The sequence below is a fragment of the Notamacropus eugenii genome, chromosome 7, assembly GCF_028372415.1.
Source record: "Notamacropus eugenii isolate mMacEug1 chromosome 7, mMacEug1.pri_v2, whole genome shotgun sequence".
Classification (NCBI taxonomy): domain Eukaryota; kingdom Metazoa; phylum Chordata; class Mammalia; order Diprotodontia; family Macropodidae; genus Notamacropus; species Notamacropus eugenii.
Genome location: NC_092878.1, coordinates 82,555,047 through 82,581,665, shown reverse-complemented (window position 1 = coordinate 82,581,665; position 26,619 = coordinate 82,555,047). Strand labels below are relative to the sequence as shown.

Below are 26,619 nucleotides of genomic sequence, written 5' to 3'. Positions count from 1 at the left end.
TATATCTTTCTGTCATATATATATAGATCAGAAGTGAACCCCTAAGAAAAAATGATATGCTCAGAGTCTTTGTATGTCTGTCCTGATGGACATGGAAAAGACCTAAGGAAGGACAAAGTCTTGAGGAACCCTTTCCCCACACTCTCCAATTTAATGGAATATAAAGTCAATCTTATCTATCTCTGAGTGTGTATACATGTTAAAAGAACCGTGGGATTAGGATCTTACATGTACATATACATACACAAACATACATACACTAAAGTAACACCTTAAATCATATTATACTTACATTGTTTACTGTAATAGCTATGTTAATATTGTCACTGAATCAGAGAAGTTTTGTATACACTGATTTAACAGCAAAACAACATTTTCAAATACTAATAAATTATTGAGATATCTTCACAGCTGTGATGAATAAAGGCCAGGATTAGTTAAAAAGAATTTTAAAAACCAGAGAAATTTGGCAGTATATAAGGCTGAGGGAAGGAGAAGCACAAGGATAAAAAAATGACGAAAAAAAGACAGATAAGCAAAGGGAGTGTCTTGAAAATCCACAACTATTCAATCTGGAAATACTTCTTTGGTACCCTATGCTGCATGTAGATTAGTTTGTTAACCAGCAACAAGTGGCTTTTTAATGCTGAATGTACTAATAAGACAGGTAGTATCCGCATGAACTGGATTATCATGGGCAGGCCTATGGAAAGTACAACCTACTTCACATTAGTCACAACCATTTTAGGTCCCAATCTCTAAAAGGAGAGGGTTTCACTAGATTATCTTGCTGATCTCCTTAGTTCTTAATTCTATGATCAATTTCAAGCCCACCCATACCTTAACAACCCTTCACTTCAATGTGGAATTCCACTGATCTATAGCAAATAGATTAGAAAATTATAACCCTACTATCACCATTCACAGAAAGAGACAATCTGTTCATTTCTAATCTCCACCCCACTTCCTGTCACAATACATCAGGGTCAGCAGAAGGAAGTAACTCCACACAGATTTAACTAAGGGCAAAGGTTGTATGTGTAAATAATAACTAGAATTTACACAACAGTTTAAAGTTCATGAATTACTTTTTATTTACTAGATCATTTTAATATCACAACTACCCTGTAAGGTATTGTCCTTATTTAAAAGATGAGGCAACTGAGGCTCATGTGGTTAAGCGACTTGCTAATGGGCATACAGCTAGTATCAGAGACAGGATTATAACGCAGGTCTCCCAACTTTTAAGTCAAGTAATCTGTCTACATACACTCAAAATGTGCCAGAACAAAATAGAGCAAATAAAATAGGGATAAAAAAGGGAAGGGAAAGCAGAAAGGCAGAGAGGCAGGCAGGCAGGCAGGAAGGCAATGTCAAGTTAAACTGATATGATGGGATGGTCAATTAACCTAGCACTGTCATGTCTCTTATGCTCCACCACATTGCCTAACTCTACCCATGCTTCCATATAACATGTAACAAGTCTGGCATAAGACATATATTAAAAGACACATATAAAGTAGTGGGGTGAGTTGATTACAATGTAAGATTACAAATGTGCCTTCCTGAAATATTATTTACGTGTCTCATAACATAGACTTGCACAATCTGCAGCATGCCAAAGGAATTCTCTCCATTCAAAGGATATTTTTCTCTACATTTTTTGTGGGCCACCTGAAATCCTTTGGCAGGTTGCAAGCAGCCCAAGGGTAGCAAGAGCTGCAGGCTATGCAGGCCTGTCATAACATGAAATGACAAAGCTAAATCACAATACATTGATCAGTCATTTACTAACACTGAATATACAATACCATTCTGCTGAATGGGACATATATGAAGCATATCTAGATAACTACTGAATAATGGGTCATGCAATTCCACAACTATTTTTTGTTGTTTTTTTAATGATAATAAAGATCAAGCTTGGTATCACATAATTTGGAAAGTGGAAAACCAGTCTGGGCTTAATTTCCCTATCTCTAAAAGCAGGGGATTATCTGTATGATTTCTTTAGCTCTGGATTCTATGATCAATTTCAAGTCCACTCATACTCTGCCAAGCCATACCAACTCTTCACTCCAATGTGGACTTCCACTGATATAAAACAAATTAGACTAGAAAATTATAAGCCTACTAACACCATCTGAAGCAATCTGTTCATTTCAGATCTCCACCCCATTTCCTGCTACAAAAATTGCCCCCACCACCGCAATGGCTGCTAACCAAAAGGGCAGACATACAACTATTCTCAATTTTAAGGAGGAAAAGATCCTGTAATCTATGCATGTGATTTTCAAGACACAAATGACAGCAACATCTTTTCTATAATACTGACATAAATACCTATGAACTTATTTTCCAGTGACTTTCAAAAGGTGATAAGATTGGTTTACATCAGTTGAAATATTCCCACTCCAGCCCAGAAGATAAAAATAACCTTGAAGACCAATTCTGCACATTTGCAGAAGTGAAAAACAGCATACATTTTTTGGAAGGACTACAACCAAGTAAGCCAATTGTATAAACCACAACGGTACTGAAGTATATTTACAGGCTGAAAAACTTTCAAATCTGTCCGAAAAACTAAGAAAGTGGCAGTCCTGAAATATATATATATATGTATACATATATACATATATATATATATTTTAATTAAGAACTGGAATGTTTGTTTACTTTCACCCAGTAACAGATCTGTAATTATCATTAATATCCTCAGCTTATAAAAAAAAGGTGGGGGGAGGGGAGGTTGCAAAATAAATGTCAGGATTGCCGACTATAATATGTGTATATAAGGACGTGTGTTTGTGTGTATCTACACACACACTTAGACAATTAAAACTACAGAGATCGAATGACATTACAAGTGTTAAGCGCCTGCAAACCTTAAAGCGCGCTCGCTCACACGCTCGCGGGCGCTCTCTCCGTCTCTCTCTCTCTCTCTCTCTCTCTCTCTCTCTCTCTCTCTCTCTCTCTCTCTCTCTCTCTCTCTCTCTCTCTCTCTCCTATCTTTATTAGGGACCAACATCAAAATAATTCATTAGAAAACTAAGGAATGCTGAACAGGCGATTAAAAAAACCAAACCCAGTCTGAGCTCAAAAATAAGCTTCATTAAATGTATGATTTGTTTTCAATGCCATGTAAAAAATGGTTCGATGATGCCTCCTGGAGTGAAAGAGCAAGGATGAAAAAAGTACAAGGGCGTCAACAGAATCCGTGTGAGTTAAACATCACGTGGGTTCACCTGTCACCCGAGAAAGCCACCGTGCAGGAGCTATTCAGGCGGGTCCCCCCACCTACCCCAGCCCCAAGCCTGGACCGTGAACACTACCAAGGCACTCTTGACTGCCAGACGTTTGAACTCACCTCACAGCTCAAAGACATAGCAAAAGCCGCGGCTGGAATTGGCACGGCCTCGGTATCCTGCATCTGTCTCACCCAGGAGACCTACCTACGCGGGGCACGTCCGCGGACAAAAACACAAAAGCAAAACCCAACCCAAACACTTCTACTGAAGAAGAGGACACTGAATTTTTGCCAGTTGGGACTTTTTTTTTGGTCCTCCCCCAAACACAGAAGCGGAATGAAGTCAGTTGCTTCTCGTGTTCGGTTCAACCCACTTCCCTCACAATAAAATGATCCCCCCCGCAAGAGCCGTCAGCGGATGCCAGCGGAACCCATGCTGGAACTCCTCGGGGGGTTGGACAGGGGGAAGCCTGCCGGGCTCGGTCCGACCCGACAAGGCCCGGCTCGGCCCAGCGCGGCGCCACGCCCTCCGACCCTGCCTCGTCACCCGAGCCCCCAGGTCCAGGCCCTGGACCAAAACAAGGACTGCGAAATGGGAAGCCGGATTCGCGACAGCCCTGACCCAGAGAAGCGAGAGGAGAAGAAGCCGGAAAGGGCCGGGCGCGTCACATGCGTGGTGACGTCATCGCGCAGGACGCGGACGTGGACGTGAAAGGAATGTCCGTCACGCCCCTCGCCGGCAAGGGGCGGGTACACCTCGGGGAGCAACTGGAACGCGTATCCCGGAGCTTTCTCCTAGGACAGCCGGGAGCGAACGAGATCGGACCCGTGCTAGCTACTATTTGCAAGTTAGAGGCTCTGCGCAAAATATTAGCTGCTAGTCTAGAAACAAGAATTAAGTCATAAAAAACCGATTAGGGAAAACCTGTACCGGGACCCCCTGGGTCGGTAAAGTGAGCAAGCGCCAGGTCTCATCCTCCATCCTAAGCAATCCCAAACGTTTTATTTTTTAAATAATTTGTATCCATAATTTTTGTTTTATACATTAGCGTCATTTCTCGTCATTCCCCATCCCACCCCCTACCACCACGTAATCATCCCTTGTAACGAAGAAAATTAGTTAAGCCAAGAGAACTACGGAGACCTCAGTCTGGCAATGTATGCAGCATCCTGCGTTCGTTATCCCCTACCCGAGTATTTTCATTTTTATTTCTCCTCACATCGTCATTTTTTTAAAAAAGTCTCACCACGTTTGTTTTATTTCCTCACATTTGCTATTTCCTGCTATAATATTTCACCACATTCTCATGCCAGTTTATTCAATCATCTCTTTGACATAAGATCATGGATTCATCGCTGTTCTTTACTACCAAAAAGTACTACTGTGAATAGTAAGTGTATATATACATATACACACACACATATGCTAGGTGTTGCAGTGGCTAGAGAGCCGGCCCTGGAGCCTGGAATACCTGCATTCAAATCCAGCCTCAGCTACTTAGCTGACCTTGGGCAAGTCATTTAACCCTGTTGGTCTCTTTCCTCATCTGTAAAATGAGCTGGAGAAGGAAATGGCAGACTTCTCCAGTATCTTTGCCAAATAAACCTCAAATGTCACAAAGTCTGACACGACTGAACAATAATGTGTATATGTATATGCATATACTCGTACATACATATATTCTGTAAACTATATATACTCTATGTATGTATATATAGAAAAGTAAAAAATAGATTCCGCATTGCAATAAATTTAACATTTTATATTATATATGTAATAAAATAAAAATATAAAGTAGTTAATACTGAAGTAAAAATAAAGTATATGTGTGTGTTTATGTTGTGTATGTGTGTGTGTCTATATGTAGCAGTGAGATATCTAGATAAAAAGGTATGAACATTTTAGTCACTTTGTTTTAGCATAATTACAAATTCATAGACTGGCTAAGTCCCCACCCACCTAGCACAGAGTGGATGTAATAACTAAATAGTCATTATTTCTCTTTTACCCAGGAACCCTAAGGGTCTTCCCCTCCCAGTTGGAATATTTTTTTTATTGAAGAGACCATCCCTTGAGGAACTTAAAGAAGCCTATTCATTGAGTGGGGGTATCTCACTCAAAGTAAGATTGTGATAAGCTCTAAGCCTGAAAGGGTCAGGGTCTCACATTGCATCCTGGGCCATTTCCAGTCATCCTGATGAATATCATGCCACTGGACCCAGATGGCTCAGGAGAAGAAAGTTGGGTTGGTGACCTTGCACAGCCCTCCCTCAATCAGATCAAAGTCAGCTGCACGTCATGTCGTCATCTTGATGTCATGGTCCTCTTCGAAAATGAAGGACAAACACAACACAACAACAATTACAAATTGCTTTCTAAAACACCTTATGTTAGCAGTATTCTTTCTTCTATTACATGAGCAGACAATCTGCATTATAGTTATCTCTTTGCATCTTTATCTTCACTTGAATGACTCTTAATCTGGTCAGGGACCCTATCTTATCTAAACTTTCTAATGCCTCCAGTGCTTTAGCCGAGAGTTCTCTTTACAGTAGTGTCATAGAAATTAGAGTTGTAATGGATTTTAGAGAGCATCTATTCCAGCTCCTTAGCTTTAAAGATGAGGAAACCGAAGCCTAGAGAGGTAACTTGTCCAAGGTCCCACAAAGAGCTGGAACTCCTGGATCCCAGGTCGTTTCATTCCAATTCAATTTTCTACCATACCAGCTGCCTCTTTCAATTAATATTTGTGTAACTGGTTTGAATAATGGTTTACTGATAGTGAAATGTACCTTCTTCCACTCAGTAAAGAAGTGGTGGACTACAGAAGTGTAATGAGATGTACTGTTCTTCCTAAAGCATAGGTCACCCCTCATTCAATAAACTCAGTAAACTCCAGTGGCTCCCTATCACTTCCAGGATCAAATACAAAATCATTTAGTGTCCAAAGTCCTTCATAACCTTGCATTCTACTACCTTCCTTTCCAGTCTATTTATAATTTCACCCCTCTAAATACTCAGATCTGCTCACAAAAGACATGCCATCTCCATTTTCACTGGCTGTCCCCAATGCTTAAAATTCTCCATCTCTTTATCTCTGCCTCTTGACTTCCCTGGCTTCCATCAAATCCTTGGAAAAATGCCATCTGCTGCAAGAAGCCTTTCTCAGTCCTTAATGTTAGTGCCTACCCTATGAAATGATGTTCATTTTATTCTGGATATATCCTATTTGTACATAGTTTTTTGTATGTTGTCACAGGAACTGTTGTCACAGTTTCTTTGTATTCTCAGTGATTAGCACAGTACCTGGCACATAGTAGGTACTTAATAAAGCTTACTGATTGACTAATTTTATTATCTGACGTTGTCAATGTGTTGTTTTGTTCAGTTTAACTATACTTAAACACTGTGAGAAAAGAACTGTGGGAGAAAGGAATTACTGGAAATGACAATTTTAAAGCATCAGTACAACATTTAAAATAAAGGTTAAACTTCAAAAATGTTGTTACATTTTTTTTTAAAGAAAAGGATACAAAGACACACATACTTGAAATCCTGAACAAAGACTTCAGCTAACAATTGTCACTGTGTACCTTGGACAAGCATTTGCTGTATTTTTTTTTCTTTGATTTTGGTTTACTTACAGTTTCTTAAATCTCTGACCAGTTTTCTTGGTTTGTTTTATTTAAATTTAGATTGAAAGTATGAAAGTGTATGCCAGTACTTCCAAGTACTGATATAGAAAGTACAAGGCTTGGTGAATTTAATTGAAGAATGTGTTTCTAAGACTTAATGAAGAGACTGCCACTTCAGAAATAGTATACCAAGGTTAAACAATTAGTCTCTCAGTCATGAATAATGGCATGATGGAATCAGGGGAAAACATAGGATAATGAGCCTGTCACCATGCCAACACATTATTATGGAGAGAGAATAGGAAATAGAACAGCAGTAAGCAGCTCTGGGGAGGCAGGTTGAGTCAGTCAGCTCCCTTACACTCCCTGTATATATTGTCTCCTCATTCAATAATGACCTACCAAGCTGAATTTTAGTGATCAGTCTGAGTCTTCTCTCTTAGTCCTTTAAATGATGTTCTGGTGAGACCCAGGAACAAGTCTGGTCAAGAAATGGGGTATCCAGTGCTTTCATTAGCATGAGTGCTTGCCCTAATCATCTCAGGCAGGATATGAGACAAGTGTGTATAAAAGAATCAGATAAAAGCAATCAGATTGGATGGTACTTGAATTATCTCTCTGGTTCCAATTCTGCTGGCCTAGTTTGAACCATCATCCTGTCCTGTGGTACACCAAGTGAAGGATTTCTTCCACAACAAAAGATTCAAGTCAAAATAATATTTATAAACTTAGCACTGGGCCTGCATATAGTAAATGACTGAATATGCATGTTCTTCCTCTTCCTTCTCAATCTGGGAAATATCCACCAAGTCCCTCTGCACTGAACTCATCTGTCCATTCTCCAATTTTAACTTCACTCTGTCAATCTGAAAGCCTCCTGATGGGATTCTGTCAATACGCATTTATTAAACACATTATATGCCAGGCACTGTGATAAGCACTATAGGATGGATTTTTGAATGTTCCTTCCACATTCCTACCTAATCACTTACCACCTACAGACTTTTCCATGTACCTCGGAAAAAGAATAAAATGAAAAAGAAGTGTTCCCATCACTTTAAATATAGAATAAAATGGATGTCAGTCACTCAAGTAGCATTTGCTTACTGTTTCATTGCCACTGGGCCAAGTCTAGGGATACAAAGATAAAATCCATCCCTGCCCCTGAAGCATATATAACTAGGCACATAAAAAACACATATAGAAAAGAATGAAAAGCAATCTGAGAGGGAAAGGCACTAGCACTAGTAAGTAACAGAGAGCCACTGGAACTCACTCGAGGATTAGGGAGGGGAGAAAGGCAGACAGACCAGTTAGAAGGCTATTGTAATAGTCCAGGCATGAGGTGATGAGAGCCTGGACTAAAATTGTGACTGTATTAGTGGAAAATAAGGGAAAGATAAGGGAGAAAACTTAGAAACCAGATTGGCTTTGTATGTGAGTGAAGAGTCAAGGATAACACCTAAAACTTTGAAGCCTTGGTGACTGGCAAGATGGTGGTGTTCTTGACCATAATAGGAAGTATGGAAGAAGGAAGGATTTGAAAAGAAAAATAAGAAGTTTCCTTTTGTATATTTAATGATAAAGAAAAGATAATAAATAAAAGATGAGTTCTGTTTTATAATTTAAGATCGAAACAGATTCTAACCTGTGGAAGGTCAGAGACAGGAGTCAAGGATCAAATACAAGTTTCATTTCAAAGTGAGGGAAACAGCTTGAAAGCAAGGACACATACTTCTGAGCCCCAACCCTAGTGTGTGTCCGTCCTTCGTTGCTGAAGACGACCATGCCATCATCAGAGAAATAATGACATGACTTGCACTTGACTTTGTTTTTTGAGTGAAGGAGGCTGTGCAGATCACCAGCCTCACTTCTCCTTCAGAGCCATCTGAATCCAGTGACCAGAGATTCATCAGGATGACTGGAGATGACCCAGGATGAGGCAAATGGGGTTAAGTGACTTGTCCAAGGTCACACAGCTAGTGAGTGTCAAGTGTCTGAGGTGAGATTTGAACTGATCCTCCTGACTCCTGCACTGGTGCTCTATCCACTGCACCACCTACCTGCCCCCCAACCCTAGTCGGGGGTGACCCAAGGCAGTGTGAGGAGATCTCACTACTTATACCAACCGTCGCACTGTGAGCTGTAGCCTGGAAAATGAGGCCTTAACAGCAACAATGTGACAAGTTTGACTCACAGCAGGGCTTCATGACCAAAATAGGGGTACTTCTCTGAGCTTGTCTGGTGCTTGTCCAAGCTCAGAGAACACCTGGTGTTGATCAAAGCAATACAATAATTATGTGATTTTGCCAGAGGGTGAGATCATCCAGAGGGTGAGAGCAAAGGATTGTTGTTATGCCAAGCTCAGGGCAGTTGGCTTGCTGGGTCTTAGCTCTGGAAAACGTATCTTGACAATGTTTAATAGAACATCCAGTTTGAAATGTCCAAAAGGTAGGTGGTGACTATAGTCCAGGAGAGTAGAAGTGGCTATATAGAACTGGGAATCACCTACACAGAGATAATAAATGAACCCATGAGAGCTAATGAAATCATTAAAAGAGATAACAAAGAACTAAAAGAGAAGAGGACCCAAGACAGAGCTTCGGAGGATACTCAGACAAGTCTTTGTATCACAGTTTCCTGCACAAACTTATTTATATAAGATGCAGTCTATGAGCAACCACTCCAGTATCTTTGCCAAGAAAAGAGGTCACAAAGAATCAGACAGGACTGAAAACAATTACATGAACAACAATAAGAGTATATGAGCAGGGTACCTAGATGGTGCAGTGGATAGAGTGCTGGACCTGGAGTGAGGAAAATTCCTGTTTCTGAGTTCAAATCTGGCCTCAGATACTTACTAGCTATGTGACCCTAGGCAAGTCACTTAACCCCTATTTGCCTCAGTTTCCTTATCTGGAAAATAAGCTAGAGAAGTAAATGGCAAACCACGCCAGTATCTTCTCCAAGAAAACCCCAAATGGGGTAACAAAGAGTCAGACATACATGACTGAAATGACTTAACCACAACAGTCCATGAGCAATGTTATTAATAGATTGAGGAAGTGAGCAACTATATTTGAGCAAAATGATATTTTGAAATATGATTTACAAGTCTCAATGTAAATAATTCTTAGCTTCAACTCAACTTTTGTGTTTGTTTACAAGTCAGGTAAAAACTCTAGTACATTCTTTTCATAGAAACAAGGTGATATATGATGACTGGGGCCCCGGGCTAAACTAAACTTTGACTAAACTTTGGTTTTTAACTCAGAATTTTCCTGAATTTTAGTATTCAATTATTAGGACTTTAAAAACCTAACCAGGTGTGACATTGTTTCTATACAGGAAAAAATGTTCAGAGCTATTTCCAAGAACATTAGAGATTTCCCCTTCTCTTATTTCCCTTTATTTTTGTGACTTCCCACTGGCAGGTCCTATGTTCTAGTTGGTGCAGAAGTTCAAGCATGGAAGGGGAGTAATGACAGGAAGACTAATAAAGAACTGAAAGGCAAGATTGGACGACAAAAGAGTCAGAAGCTGACAGAGGCAGTGGCTTTGGCCTTTCCCACATTCCCTGATATTCTAGTCAAGATTCCTTTCTTTGTTTTCTTCCTTAGGCTTCAGGGTTGGCCTAACTGTTTTTACCAACAGGGCCACTTACTGCTTTTTGACCATACTTTCTCTCCTTCCCTAGCCCAGGATGCAGGGAGTTAAAAGGTATGCCACTTCTCAAATTCATTCTTTCCTTTTTCCTACTATACCAAAAAACAAAGTCACCTCTGGATGTCTTAGGTTGGGTTTTCCTAGACAAGGAACTAAAGAATGACTTATGATTTCAGCAAGAAAATGGGTTATATCCTTTATCACGAGAATAAGGGTTCTTAGATAAAGAGTAAGCAGAATTAGGAGGGGCCTTAGAATGGTCTGTAAACAGATTTGGAGTTTAGGTTGGAGCAGCTAGTTGGTGTACTGGATAAAATACAGGGTGAGGAGTAAGTGAGTTCAAGTGCAGCCTCAGACACTTATTAGCTGTATGACCCTGGGCAAATCACTTAATCCTGTTTGCTTCAGTTTCTTCCTCTATATAATGAGTTGGAAAAGGAAACCCCCCCAGATGGGTCATCAAAAATTGAAGATGAATGAACAACAACAAAGTTTAAGCTATCAGGTGCTAGGAGTGCCAGAAATAATTGAGAAAAGAAAGAAAAATCTATAAACATTTACTTTCTAAAATTTTTATTTCACTTTTATTTGCAGGCTGATGTCATGTTTACTCCTGTATCATAAGTTTTTGATTCTTCAATTTCTTTTTGGGTATTTTGTTTTCTTCTGAGTAATCCTCTCTTTTCATTGAGGAACAATTGGTTTCTTTGTAGCATCATTTCATTATGGAAAAGATAACTCAAATATGAGTTGATTTGGCCATGAGTCCTATAAGTATGCCTCTATATTTGGGAGTCCTGATGTCCAGGATATACTCAATGACTATAGATCCACATCTAAACCTTTAACTTCTCCATTTCTCTCTGAACTTTTGATATTGTGCAGCAAAAACTTAACACTCTTCCTGAAATAATGCCCTTATGTCCAGGCCCACTGCTTAGCACAAACACATAAACCAATTTTACCTTTGATTCAGTAAAAAGGAATACATTGTTTCTAACACTAACTCTACTCCTTCAAATGCTAAAAAAAGGAAAAGAAAGAAGGAAAGAAGGGAGGGAGGAAGAGAAAGGAAGGAAAGAAGGAAGAGAAAGAGAAAGACAGGAAGAAAGAAAGAAAAAGAAAGGAAGAAAGAAAAAAGGGCATGTTTCAAATATTTGTTAGCTTTGAGATATTTATACTAAGATAGGATGGGCAGTTTCACAGATTATCTTGAAGTGGTTTTAGAAATGTAAATGTTTGGACTTGAATGATTTTGTGGAGTTCTCCAGATCAAATACATTACTATTTTAATGACTGCCTGAGACAACTCATAGGAAGAGTATGATTTACTTTCAAGTATCCAGTTGGTATGGCTACACATCAGCCTTCAATGGATAGATCAGACAGTAACTGAACAGGAGGAAGGAGAAAAAAAGGAAGGAATGCCTGGAGCAGGGTGTTTCACAGATAACACACAGGAGACACTGGAATTTTGGGACTCCAGCCTCTAACAGGTTCACTCTTGATCTGATCAGACAGGCATACACCTTCAGAGGGGTCAATAATCTTACTTTATCCTAGTCTAGTCTTCTCAGAAAGGCTGCTGATAATGGGAAAACCAACTCCTACAGCATTCCCTCATCACCCTTCTCACAAGGGTGGGTGAGAAAGAGGGACAACCACTCCTCTGTCTCAAAGGGGTCAAAAGAGACAGGCACAGATTGCACACTCCTCTAAATACCCCCAAACCTCAATGGGGGCCAGTTGAGGCAGGTACATGCATTCCTCTATGTGATTTCCCCACTCACTGACCAGTTCCACTTGCTTTACTGGGCAACAGACAAAGAAAGCATATTGCCAACAATGGCCTCACAGGTTAACTTACGCAATATAGTCATTTTGCACAAGTGTAGTAAATATTGCTTATGTTATCCTTATATCTCATGGCGCAGCCTATGTAGGACTGCCTATCACTATGATTCAAGGAATTACCATCTAGGATCCTTGGGGCTATTCTAGGAGCTATCTAACACCTGGAAATTAGACACTGCCATGGCAATGGAACCTGAGAAACCATCTCTAAGAAGAATAACAAAATTCTCCTTCGTACACAGGGGAAAAGGAGTTTCAGTGGTTACTGGAAACACACGCGTACTTTTCAATCCTACTAAACTATAATGGTCTACTTTGAGAAAAAAATTTTAAAAAGGAATGTGAGGTATGAGAGAAAAGTTTTTAGATGGGAAAATTCAGCACTCACTTTAAGCCTAACTTGCCCTGCATTGGTGGGATAAGTTCCTTAGGGATTACCCTGGGCCCCTAACCAGTATGTTCCCTAATAGCAATCAATCAAATGGCATCAATTAATTTTTATAAAAAGGTATTTATTGAGAAAGTATAGTCAGTCAACTAGCATTTGTTAAGTGCCTACAGCATGTCAGTATAGTAGTTATAAAACAGTTCCTCCAAAGCAAGGCATATACCCTCTTCATACATACAAATGAACTATTTTGTGTTCAAACCTGAAGAACAAAGAGAGGAACACTAAAGACTGGTGTCTTTCTAGAGTCTATAGGCAATACTCCTCTCCATCACTGTCTTTGGGAAAATATCTCTAAGGAAAGAGAAACTCATATATGGGATGATTCAGCCATGAGCCCTCTAAGAATGCCTGTTTATTTGGTAAGCCCTGTTGACTTGGATATACTCAATGATGAGGCAAACCATATCCAGACTCTATGACTGTCTCACCTCCACCTATAGCCCCTCCAACTGCTGCTGCTACCACCTCTGTGGTAGTGATAGTGCACTCTGTTACTGTATCCAATTGGTGGGGGGAATCTGATGGATCTTGAACTTTTTGAAGTATGCAAGGTTGTAACCTGATCATTTCCATCTCTGGATATGTATTCACCTAATATCAGGAAAGACTAAATAAGAAAGACAAAGAAGCACCATGTGTACTTGGATAGATGGTATGTGTGTGGGAAATAGGCTAACTATTGTGCTTCTACTCACAAGCTCCCAGAAATTCTTCCCTTACTCACTGTAAAAAAAGAATGCACATGCATGTATGTACACACACACCTGAAAGAGGAAAATGTCAAATCTTTTGTATGTGAATTCAATTCTGGTGTAGTACCTACTGAGTCATCACCTCCTCCAATGCTACTGCCAACTAAAAGACTCTTCATCATCAGAGAACACCAGTACCTTTGGTTATTCTGAACCAGAAGCAGACTCCTAAGCCTCCAAACAGGCATACCTTGTTTTATTGTGATACACAGATATTGAGGTGTTTTTTAGTTTGGTTTTTTTGTTTTTGTTTTTCTTTACAAATTGAAGGTTTGTGGCAACCATGCATTAAGCAAATCCATTGGCACCATTTTTCCAAAAGCATGTGCTCACATCATGTTTCTGTGTCACATTTTGGTAATTCTCACAACATTCAAACTATTATTATATCTGTTATGGTGATCTGTATCTTTGATGTTTCTATTATAATTGTTTTGGGGCACCAAAAACCACACCCATATAAGACAGTGAACTTAATCAATAAATGTATGTGTTCTGACTGTTTGACCAACTAGCCATTCCCTCTCCTCAGCCATCTACTCCCTGATACATAACAATACCGAAATGAAGCCAATTAACAACCTTACAATGGCCTCTAAATGTTCAAGTGAAAAGAAGAGTCAATCAACGTGGCAAACTTCATCATTGTCTTATTTTAAGCAATGGCCCACAGCCACCCCAACCTTCAGCAATCACCAACCTGATCAGTCAGCAGCCATCAACATCAAGGCAAGACCCTCAACCAGCAAAAAGATTATAATTTGCTGAAGGCTCAGATGATGGTTTGCATTTTTTAGAAATAAAGTATTTTTCATCCGATGTATGTACATTGAGGTTTTTTTTAGATATACTGTTGCACACTTAATAGACTACAGTATAGTATAAACATATGCACTAGAAAACCAAAAAGTTAGTGTTCCTCACTTTATTGAGAAATTTGCTTTATCATGGTGATCTGAAATTGAATCTGCAATATTTCTAAGGTATGCCTATACATGGCTGAACTGGAAACAAGTTGGATAGTATCTGCACATACTTGGTACAACTCATCAGGAAAAGCAATGCTCTAAGGACTGGGCCCTTTTTTGTCTAGTCCCCTCATTAAAAGAGTAAATATTTAATTTTTCCAAACTAGAAGAAAATGTGAAATCTGATACAATGGGTTCTTTCATGGTTGCAATCCATAGAAAGAACACTACTCTTGGGACCATTGAGACTTACATTTAAATCTAACTTTTGACACTTACTAGCTAGGTCTTCTAATCTGTTTCCCCATCTATAAAACCTTGATAATACTTGTAGTGACACTTACTAGCTTTGAAGCTATCATACAGATCTCATTTTCCCATTAGAAATCTGTTAGGTAGTTTGTTTTTAATCTAAGATAATTAGGACTTGAAATTTTGCTGTTTTAGAATGGATTGTAACTGTTACACTGTCATGAAACTTCCCAGCCTAAAAAAAAGAAAAAAGAAAAATTTTGGTCTAATTAGCTTTTGTTATAGAATCGTGATCTAACAAGGTGAGATTATGTATTCTTTATCAAAAATGGAGAAATGTTGAGAATGTTTCCTAATAAATGTGCTCCCTCTAGTGGACAGAGAGAGGGAAATATTTTCTAGCTAGAATGTACTCAATCCATTCATCATCTCTTCTCTTTGTGGCTAACCTTAACAAGGCCATTTGCAATAGTAAGTGAAATATGGACACTGTGAAGACTTTTCATAATAAAATATGGGGAATACTGTATTTTCTAAATAAAATTGCTTTTCCATAAGGCCTCTCTTTCTGGATCCCCGATTTCCAGCAATCCAGCCTTGTGGGTAGTTGAGCCCCTCCCTTCCCTTCTCTCTGTGATATGGACTGTAGCCGAGACTTGGAAGTTACTCAGATCTCCCCTTTGTTTATTATATTGTTGCCACATCAACACTACAAGCTCCTCTTCTCTCCCTCCTTTCCTTTTTATTTTAGCTATAGAATAGCCACATCAGCAGTTAGTTAGGTATTAGATAAGGAAGTGTGTTGGGATAGGTGAATATGTCCCTAGGTTTGTCTAGTTTTTCGTGCTTAGACTGTAAGCCTGCCTTCCAGCCAATGGAGAGGTGGGATGGTGGGGGGGGGGGGGGGGGGGGAGGGGAGTGGGGGGGGGATTCTCTGTGTTAGGATATATGATGGTGTTTTATCCTCTGTAAGCTGCCTCCTTCCATTAGCCCTGTCCTGGTGGAGGGACGCCCCTTTCTCGTGATAATTGAATAAATCACTTTCTGTTCTTGCCTCAAGAAGTCTCTTCATTTATTTAAAATTTGGGGTAAGGGTCTTTCAACCCACACAATAGGCACTGTCACTTTCTCTCCTCTCACTCTCTTCTTAACCCTTTACAATCCAGTTTCCAATCTTATTCCACATAAACTGCTTTTTTCAAAGTTACCAATAATTTCTTCATTGCCAAATGAATTTCTCCATCCTCATTCTTTGACCTCTCTTACAGTCTTTGATACTCTTGATCACTATCTCCTCCTTGATATTCTCTTATAGGTTTTGGGGAAGCTACTTTCTCCTGGTTCTCTTCCTATATATCCTTCTCTTCCTATTCAGTTTCCTTTGCTGGTTCTTCATCTAGATCATGCCCTCACACTATCAGTGTCCCCCAGGATTCTATCTTGTCCTGGGCTCTCTTCTCTTCTCCCTTCATACTACTTTACTTGGTGATCTCATTGACTCCCATGGATTTAATTACCATCTCTATGCTGACTATTTTCAAGTCTACCCACCCAATATCACATCTCCTACTGCCTTTCAGACATCTCCAATTGAACTTTTTAAAATCATCAGTGAACATCTGAAACTCACCATGTCCAAAACCAAACACAGTATCTTTTCCCCTCCTACCTTCCCTATTTCTGTAGTGGGTAACACCTTCTTCTCAGTCCCTCAGGCGTGCAACCTAGGTGGCTTGCTATCCTCAACTCCTCACTCTCTCTCATCCCTCATATCCAATCTGTTGCCAAGGCCTGTTACCTTTGCAACATCTCTCAAATATGCCCCCTTATCTTCTCTGACATTGCCACTAATCTAGTGCAGACCCTCATCACTTCACACTTGGACTATTGTAATAGCCTGCTGGTATGATATATCTGCCTCAAGTATCTCCCCATTCAAATCCATCCTCTATTTTGCCACCAAAGTGATTTTCATGAAGCTCAGGCTTGACCATTTTACCATCCCTACTCAATAAATTCTAGTAATTCCATATTGTCTCCGAGAGTAAATACAAAATGCTCTGCTTAGCATTCAAAGCCCTTCGTAATCTAGCTCCCTCCTATCTTTCCAGTCTTCTTATACTCTTACTGGCTACCTTTCTGTTCCATGAACAAGACACTCCATCTCTAGCCTCTAAGCATTTTCTCAAGTTCTCTCCCAACTCCAATCCATCAAAACCAAAGTGGTTTTCCTAAAACTCATGCCTAACCATGTCACCCCCTCTATTCAATAAACTCTAGTGGCTCCCAATCATATCTCATGCCTGGAATGATCTCTCTTCTCATTGAGTACTGACTTCCCTTAAGTCTCAACCTAAATCAGATCTTCTACAGGAAGCCTTTTCCAAACGCTGTACATAGCTTGTCTGTACATATTTGTTGCTTGTTGTCTCCCCCATTAGACTGTAAGTTCCTTGCAGGGAGAGACTGTATTTTGAGTTTTTTCTATCCCCAGCACTTAGCACAGTGCCTAGCATAAAGTACATACTTGATAAATGTTTATTGACTGACCAACTGATGTTGAAATTCAACTTTTAAAAGGCATTTATATTTCTTAAAAGTACCTATCATTTCAGTAAAAAGAATTAATCTTCAACAAGAAGAATAATTACATATTAAATTACTCTACATTTTCTCTTTAAAATTTCCTTTACCATTCTCCTAAGGCTCCCTTTCTCAACACCACTGAGGCCCTTCAAGCATATGCCCTATCTTTCTACTTTTCTTAGTTTATAATTATAAAGATGTAGGAATTTGTTTTTTATTTTACTTGCATATGCATACGTGTTACAAGGATTTTTTTTTTTTGGTACGGCTGTACCAAAATGAGGATGAGAAACTAAATACTTTATTTAAATAAATTTTAATTTTAAAAAACATTAAAACTGACATGAATCCCCTCAATTTTAAATTTCTTAAGCTAGGCAGTGCAGTGGATAGAGCACCAGGCCTGGAGTCAGGAAGACCTGAGTTTAAATGTAGCCTCAGATACTGTGTGACCCTGGGCAAATCACGTAACTCTGTCTGCCTCAGCTTCATTCATAAAATGAGTTGGAGAAGGAAATGACAAACCACTCCAGTATTTTTGCCAAGAAAACTCTAAAAGAGGTCATGAAGTGTCAGACATGACTGAAAAAATGACTAAAAAACAAAATCTCCAAAACTTCTTTGTATCTTCACTGATTTTCTACTTTTTCTCTTCTGATAAAGTATAACTCTACTGGTTTTAAAAATTATTTCCTAAGACTAGAAATGAACATCAACACTAGTTTTTAGAATTATTTACATTTAAATAAATGAAATCCCTCAAAATGTCACAAAAAAGTTTTAGTGACTCAAGTCTTCATCTTTGTCCCATCATTCTCATTCATTTTTCCTATTATATGGTTGTAAATAATGTATACTCTTCTATTTTTTGAACTTTGCACCATTTCACTATATTCCGTATTTCTAATGCTTAAGTCTATCATCCAGTTGGAATGCATCCAACTATATAGTAAGAAGTGGTTTGAATTTATTTCCCAATGAATTGCTTAGCAAAATTTTCCCCAAAACACCTGCTAAATAACAAATCCTTTATTTTCTAATAATTTGTCACCTATATTTGTATATATTTATTTAGTGTCTGGTAGCACTATTCTACTCTACTGGTCTTGATCTTTTTGTCCAGTACTAGTTTTAATGATAATTGCTTTTTGATATTAGTCACAAAGTTGCAAGTTCACTTGCACCACCTTTTTTGTGTGTCTCTGGCTAATCTCACCAATTTGTTTTTTTCATATAAATTTCATTATAATTTTATCTACTTCTACAAAAAAGTTCCTAGGTATTTTGACTGGCCTTGCTTTAAATATATAAATGAGTTTGGGGAACATTGCCATTTTTATATTTTAATATGCTCTATCCATGTACATGGAATGTCATCCTAATTAGTTAGGCTTTCCTTTATTTCAATATTTTTAAAAAAATAGCTATTCCTATTCAGGTTAGATAGATTTCTAATTACATCAGTTCCCAACTACTTAATTTTTTTTTACTATTTTAAATAAAGTTTCTTTTTAAGGACACTTTCTAGCTCCATAGTAAAAAAAAAAATGCAAATATTTTTGTGAGCAAATGTTAGAACTTGAGACCCTGGTTCAAATTATTTGTCTCTAATAAATTTTAATAGTTGGATTTCTGTGATACAGTATTGGCAACTGAAAATACTGATACTTTCATCTTATCATTTCCAATGATAATCCTGTTGACTTTTTTTTTTTCAGTTTTACTGCATCTGGTATAATTTGTAGCATTATATGCAATAATAGTGACTGTAGGTATCCTTCCTTGTTTTACAACTTTTTACTTCTTTTATGTTGGCTTTTGATTTGTGATATTTTTTATTTTCTTTAGGAAAAAGCCCTCTATTCATAGACTTTTAAAATGGTTGCTAGTCAACTGAATTTTATCTAATACTTTTCTCCACATACTGACATAATCACATTCTATTTTAAAGATCTGGGTGTCAAATATATCATGTTGATAATTTTTCTGATGCTGAACTCTTGCATGCATGATATATTATGCCAAGTTGGTCATGATGTTTTAAAATATATATTGCTGCATTATTAGCCGACATTTTATTCAGTATTTTTGCATGTCTATTGATGGAATCACAATGTAAATTTCTTTTTTATCTTTGCCAGTTTCTAAAAGCAGTATCACATTTGTCTAACCAAAGGCAGCATACCGTTCCATCTTTCTCTGTATTTGTACATTTTTTTCTTAGGAATGAGGGAGTCTGGATCTCTGACTTCATCTATGTAGAGAATTTCCTGTGAAGAAAATTCCCCTCACTAATGCAGCTCTGTCACTATTTTGCAACTTAGGATGTATTATCTGGGGAACTGAGTTGAAAGACTTACACACAACTGCAAAGTATCAATTAGGACTTGAAGTTAGGTCATACTGACTCCAAAGCTGGCTCGGGATCCATTATGCCAAAAGTCTCTCCCATTTTGGAATAATCTATATAGATAGTTCTCTGAAGGCTATTTGAATGATTAACTTCTTGTTCTGTCAATTTGGGTAATCTTACAGGTTGGTAATCTTCAAGATGTCTTAAGAATATATGGGTAGGTCCTGTAACTTCATTCATATAGGGAAATCCTAAAGGAATGCAGGTTGACACCTCTACAGCTTAGTCTTTTTTCTTTTTTTTTGGCAAGACAATCAGGACTTTCCCAGGGTCACACTGCTAAGTAAATATCAAGTGTCTGAGGTGGGATTTGAACTCAGTTCCTCCTGACTCCAGGGATGGTGCTCTATCCACTGCGCCACCTGGCTGCCCCCTCTACAACTTAGTCTTGAACAATTGTGAGGATGACCACACACTAAGTTTAGTGTCACCCAGCTATCATGTCAGAAGTAGGATTTGAATCCAGGTCTTCCTGACTCCATGGTCAACTTTTTACCTACATCATGGTGCCTCTCCAATATTTCTAATTTCTTAGTATAAAGGGGGACAGACTAGAAAGTCATCTCTATAAGCCTGTACAGAGGACATCAGTTTGCTCAGCTGGGGAGACTGCTTCCAGGAGAGACATGATGATGTGAAATATAAATAAATGCCTTGGAGAGACTTTTAAGCATTGGTACAAATTCTTTAACTGGTCTGTCTTCCAACCATGCGGGTAGTAGAAGCAGACTATCTGATTGACTTCAGATATGGAAATACAATTGGGGAGATAAGGGTCATTCAGAAGGTATTAGTTGGCCTAAGACCCCTCCTCTTGACTTGATTTCTTCACTAATGCCATATGGAAAGACCCTGAGCCCCTCCGTTTCCAAGGCTGGCACATGATCCTCTGTAACAAAAAATAACAAGGAATCATTTGACAATAATTCCACATTTGGATATAAACTTAGTGGGATGAACGCTATGTAGAAACTATGACCAAATCTTAGCACATTCCCCAGAAACAAAAGTGGTAAAGAGAGTGGGCCCCTCAGGTATTGGCAGAAAATATTTGTATTTGTTATTTGTATCTTCACAGTAAATACCCCTTTGTAAAAGCTTGTCCATGTTAATAGGTAAATGGACCTAGGGCATTAGTTACAAGTGATCTAATCTAGGAATTACTGGAATGGGAGAGTCAATAACATTAAAGAGATGACACCCCAACCCCAAAGTTCTACCTCTAGAACACTATGATATAGCTACAGCCTCATTGTAGGAGTGATATGTCAAAAAGCAGGTGTCAATAACATTAGTCATGTGGTAAAAAATATTATTCAGCCCAAAGTACTTATCCAATTTTAATGTGTTGATGTATTAATAAAATAAAAAAAGTATGATTTTGATTTTCTAAATCACTATGTAAGCATGCATGGGGATTCTTATGTATGTTTAGTGGCCCGCACTTTCTGTTTGACACCACTGGGCCAAAGTATATTTACTCCATTAGAATATATTATGTAAATCATGCAATGTTTTTTGTTTTGTTGTGATTACTTCATTATTTGTAGTTTTCCTGATTTCAATGTTTCCCACTTTTAAAAATTTGAAACTTACTTTGTCCATTTTAATTAGTCTTTGGAAAAAAGGTGGTTTTATCAATTTCATTTTGGGGAGTTTTCTATTTCTGTTATAAATTTTCTTTGAATATATTCCTTTAGACTACTGATTTGTGCCTTTTCAAGGTGGATTCATCCCTTTCTCTTACTTGTATATGTAATGATATAAATTTGCCTCTGAGAATTACTTTGGCTGCATCCCATCAATTTTCATATATCAATACTGTCATGTCATTTATATAGTAGATTTCTATAATTTTCCATTTTTGCCACTTTCCATGCAATTTTTCTAACTTTTGTTTGTTACTGAATTTTATTGCATAGTAGTGGGAAAAAAATGTATATGTAATATATAGTGTTTATAAAACATAAGTCTATGCAAAACTGCTGCTTTTTAAATTTTGCATAGAGGCTCTCTGTTCCTTCTACATAACCAGTTTTTGTGAGTATTCCATATATAATTGAAGAGAATGCATATCTCCTAATCCTCCCACTTAGTTTATGCCATCTACCAATTTCCTTAATATTTCAGATCTCTCATTTCTTATTTTGGCCTGGCACAAGGTAGACACTCAATAAATATTTGTTGTCTTAACATATTTGGATGATGGAGTATTGAAGTGTTGTTTCCTATTATCATCTTTTATTTTTCCTTTCTGCATCACTGTTAATTTTTAAGGAAATTAGATGGTTTGCAATTTATTTTTCCATTTACCACTATATAATGCTTATTTAATATTTTCTAATTTTAATTCTATTTTATCAGGTGTCATCACTACAAATACTGTGTATTTTTTTAGAATAATTTCTTGGTTTAAATATAGAAACTGGATTTTATAATAAGTGTATTTCCTGCAAGCAACATCTTGATCCCTTCCCTAACTCTCTTCTCATTAGAAAATTCAGATTATTTAAATGTTAGAAGGATTAAATTTCATTTTTCTACTAACATTTTCCTCTTGTCATTCTTAAAGTTGTACAGATTTTCAGGACTTGAACCTATGCCTTGAATTCAAGGCCAGCCAGCTACTAACCACTCTTCTTGTCATTTATAATAAAGTTTTTTCTAAAAAACAACTCAATGTTAAGACTAATGAAATACTGCAGAGTGAAAAAAAAAGAATGAAAAGCATATACACACTATCACCAACTCATCCACAACTTCCTGCCATAGGAAATTGCTCTAAGGTTAAATGATCTGCCCCAAATCGTACTGCTAGTATGTGTCAAAGGCATGACTGATACCAGTTCTCATTCCAAGGCTGGCCCACACTAAATTACCTTTCAGCAGGCAGGGGACAGGATTTATCAATAAACAGTTGAAGTTAATAGACATATGTACAATAATTCAAAGTTTCTCTGTGTGTGTAGAGGCATGGAGTGTTTTATATTCTTGTATTTTCTTATGCTTTTATATTTTCTTACACAAAATTTGCATATTTTAATGCCTGTACATACAAAATTAAAAACCCAGTTATCGTTTAAGTAAAAACAGCTATAACCGTCCTTGTTCACACTCTTAAAAAGACCACTAAAAATTCGTTACATGTAGTTCATATTTAGATTTTACAAGAAGACTGAAACTTTTTGTTAAAATACTACTTTACATATCATTTTGCTGCCTACTTAAACTAAGTGGATGGATGGTCCTATCACAGTCAAGAAGACTTCTGTGATTACCAGGACAGCATATAAGACTGTCAACTCAGTATATTTTGGCCTTTGTTCCTGCTGACCTGAAACATCACACCAGAGCAGGGAATTAAGACAAACTCTGTAGGTTCTTTGTTTCCTCATAAATGGCTTCTTCCAAAACACTGACTCACATTCCTAAAAAAGTAAGCTTTGGTGGTCCTTGACCATCAGCTCTATATTAACCAATCTTGGGATTACAACTCACCGTTAAGAGACATACTCTTCATTTCACCCAAACACTGACCCTGACAAGAAAGATTAGAATTAGTTAAGGTTGTACAGCCTGCCTCCAACCTCACATCTGAGAGAGTTTAATTGAGGATAAGACATTCTTGCTTCACACTTAATTAGTACTGTTCCATAAGGTCCAGGCCCTGAGTAAGGCACAAATCAAGGTTCATTGTTTAGATCAAACCCTCTCTTGTTCTGGTTATAAGGGAAAGAGAATGGGAAAGTTCCAGCACTATAGACTACAGAGCAGTACTACGGAGAACCTGCCAATTACAAGAGGGAAAAGGATAGGTCAATTTAGTTAGAAAGCACCAGAGGCAGAAGGCAGTTTCAGACACTGAAATAGGGTAAAAACTGGTGATTCCCAAAGAGTTGAGACTGTGGTAAAATTGACCCAAAAAAAATAAGGTCCAGGTTTCAGGCTATGCCAATAGTTTAATGCCAGTAGAGAGAGAAGTATTGTGCTTGACAGAGAATGAAAATATAACTTGTCGCACTCAAAGATTACACAGGTACAAGATAATTTTAGTCCCTAGTTACCTAGATGACCCTATTCTCTCATCTCATTGAAACCCCTGTAGTTGGGAACTTTTGGGGCTGTCATTGCTCTCATTAGCTTCCACGAAATCTATGAGGAGGTGGGGGGGTGGATCTAGCAGCTGGAGTGCTTTCCGAGCAGTCCATTTCTTCATTAAAATCCATGGAATTTATGGGACCAAAGATATTACTCTTCCGCCCAGGAAGTCTTCCTTGCCCGAAACAACATGGATTTGGTGACGTAGTGTTGGTGGAAACCTTCACTTTTGAGAATGAAGGTGGAAAGCTAGCTCTACAATCTTTCCTCTACTATACTTTTTTCTCACTACACCAAATCCTGGAGATACTCCTTGAATCTATATACATCAATGATTACTTTTGTTCTTTTGCCAGTCAGTCCTGAGGCTTTTGTGGTGCAGTGTATGGGCTACAGAATAGAAATCAATTAAACAGCGTAAATGTGCACAGATGACAAGAGCTATGACTGGTAGAAGACCATCCTTGCTACTTGAATAACGGGAAAATGTCCTATTGTTAGATCTGCCAGTTTCTTCGCTAGTCTGTCAGCTGATAGGGTCCAAATTATCAATGAGATTTAGTCTCCCATTTCCAAACAACTGTAGGCATCTTTGAGTAGGTGTAACATATCTTGTAAGTTGGTTTATGATACCTGTAGGGCCCCCAAATAGTCATTTACTGCTGGTGTTGCAGTAAAAGGTGAGGTGGAATGGGATTGTGTAGTGTAAAAAAAAAAAATGAAGGCCAAAACCAAACTTTGAGTAAAAGATCATGTTCAAGATACAAAGTAAGGACCAAGTTGTTAAAGTAACTCTCTATGGCGGGCAAGAGGGATAACCAGTCATCCTGGTGGTAGAAAGTATATCAGTCAAGTTACATCTCTACTATCCTTTTAGTTTCTCTGGATGACCACCCAATTTTGAAGACTGGCTGTGGAGGATTGTACACAGTGTACAAGGTGGACCAAAAAAAGATAAAACAGTTTGAGTACCTTCACCCAACATGGGGCAAAACTGGAAACCAAGAAGGAAGATGCCCTGGGTGAAAAGGTCTTCAGACACATTCTCTTTGCAACTTTAGGGAGGGACCTCCTTAAATGGTGGAAAGTTAGACCTAAGAGTAAGAGTCCTATGCCTCTTGTCAGATCAACTTGAAGAAACTGGTTATAAAATTTTCTGAGCAATTACCTGCATAGAGTGAGCAGTGCTTTGGCTTCCTTGTTAGAGGATGTCTGTCCATGGTGGTGACCTGGGACATATACTATGGAACAAATGAACTGGGTGAAGAGAACATCTACTTTCTCTGTTGCCATTTGAGCTTGGGGGCCTGCTTAGAAGTGCTTCTGTTTGTGGAGATTAAGCACAGGCTCTTTCCAAGTCAAAGTGCTTGGTCTCAAATGTTGTCTTCGGGGTCAGTACATCTTTTACTGAAGCTTCTCACCTAAAGCTACATAGCTCTGGGTTGAGCTCACGGAACAGTTTGGAAGAGAATAACCTCAACTGGCATACTAGAAATATTTATTTCCACAACAAAAGGCTTTTATTGGTTAGCAAGACTGCCATGCTGCATCATCTTTCTGTTTACCTAAAAGGTTTTTTGATGATTGGGCTCCAATGAAAAATTCCTTGAGTATCGGAGTATATCAGTGAGGTACGGGATCAGATTGAACAAGTATAGGATAAAGTGGGTGTAGCAGCTAGCAAATCAAATGACAGGTATTGCTGAAAGGCCACTGTGATGCTAGGTAACTCCCAAGGTTGTACAATGTCCACTTTTCATGAATCCATTTGCATTACCCTCTCCACAAAAATTATTATTTATTTTATATAAAAGAAACTCCACTTCCTCTTATTCCAAGGTCTGATAACAGGCAGTCATGCTTAGATATTGGAGGATGATTTTGAACAAGATTATATGTTGACTGGGATCCTAGGATTAAATCATAACATCATAGTAGTACAAAACAATCACTCAGTACACAAGGTCATGAAAAACTGAGTTTATAAATCACTAAAAAATTGCAGGGGCATAAATCACTTCAAAATGCATGACATTATACTCAAATTGTTCCTAAGGTGTCTGAAAAAAATCTATCCAATGCCTTCTGTACCCACCTGCATGTCTGATGAATCCAAATAAAGGCCCAATCAGCAGAATAAGCTTAGTGACTAGAATTGCATGATGTTGATCCAATGGGTAGGAATAAAGAGCAGAGGGCAGAGCACCGATTACCCAAGAGCATGAAATAGTGTTGCAGGCCTAATAATTGGGGCATAATCTTAACTTTACTTTTTGTCCCATGAAGAGCAAGGAGATGGAGGTTGTGATGAGCCCTTCAGCAGGGGTATTTCTTATATCAAAAACACTTATATTGGCCAGAAGCTGTCCATAGCTGAAACATACTGCTAGAAACAAAGAAGGTAGAATTAGCAGTACATGTGTACCCTTAAAAGTTAAAAGGCATCCTTTACAAATAAATCAACAAGACTTTATTAGGTACCTAAGAATAGGCCTTCTTCCATCCTTCCCTCCTGTGATCCTCTTGACACTGTGGATACAACCAGATCTTTGAGAATTTGTTGGTAGATGGGCTCTGCTGTGATGGAACAACAATACTCAATTTCAACAACAATCACACTCTTCTAGGTTTAAAAAGTATATTTCTCACAATAATCAAGTAAGGCAAATAATGTTTTAATCTTATCACACAGAGCT

General features: G+C 38.2%; 1 protein-coding gene across 8 annotated transcripts in view; it reads right to left on the bottom strand.

Annotated features, from left to right (window-relative positions):
• Nucleotides 1–26,619, bottom strand: part of CLCN3 (chloride voltage-gated channel 3) — a 157,642-nt gene that overhangs the window by 114,929 nt on the left and 16,094 nt on the right. For 4 of the 8 annotated variants that reach the window (XM_072623356.1, XM_072623364.1, XM_072623354.1 and 1 more), the window contains one exon: nt 26,405–26,500. The gene's annotated coding sequence lies outside the window, so the exon portion shown is untranslated. Of the gene's footprint in view, nt 1–3,367; nt 3,906–26,404; nt 26,501–26,619 lie in introns of those variants that run through there. The other 4 variants (XM_072623360.1, XM_072623358.1, XM_072623359.1 and 1 more) reach the window with 2 other exon arrangements.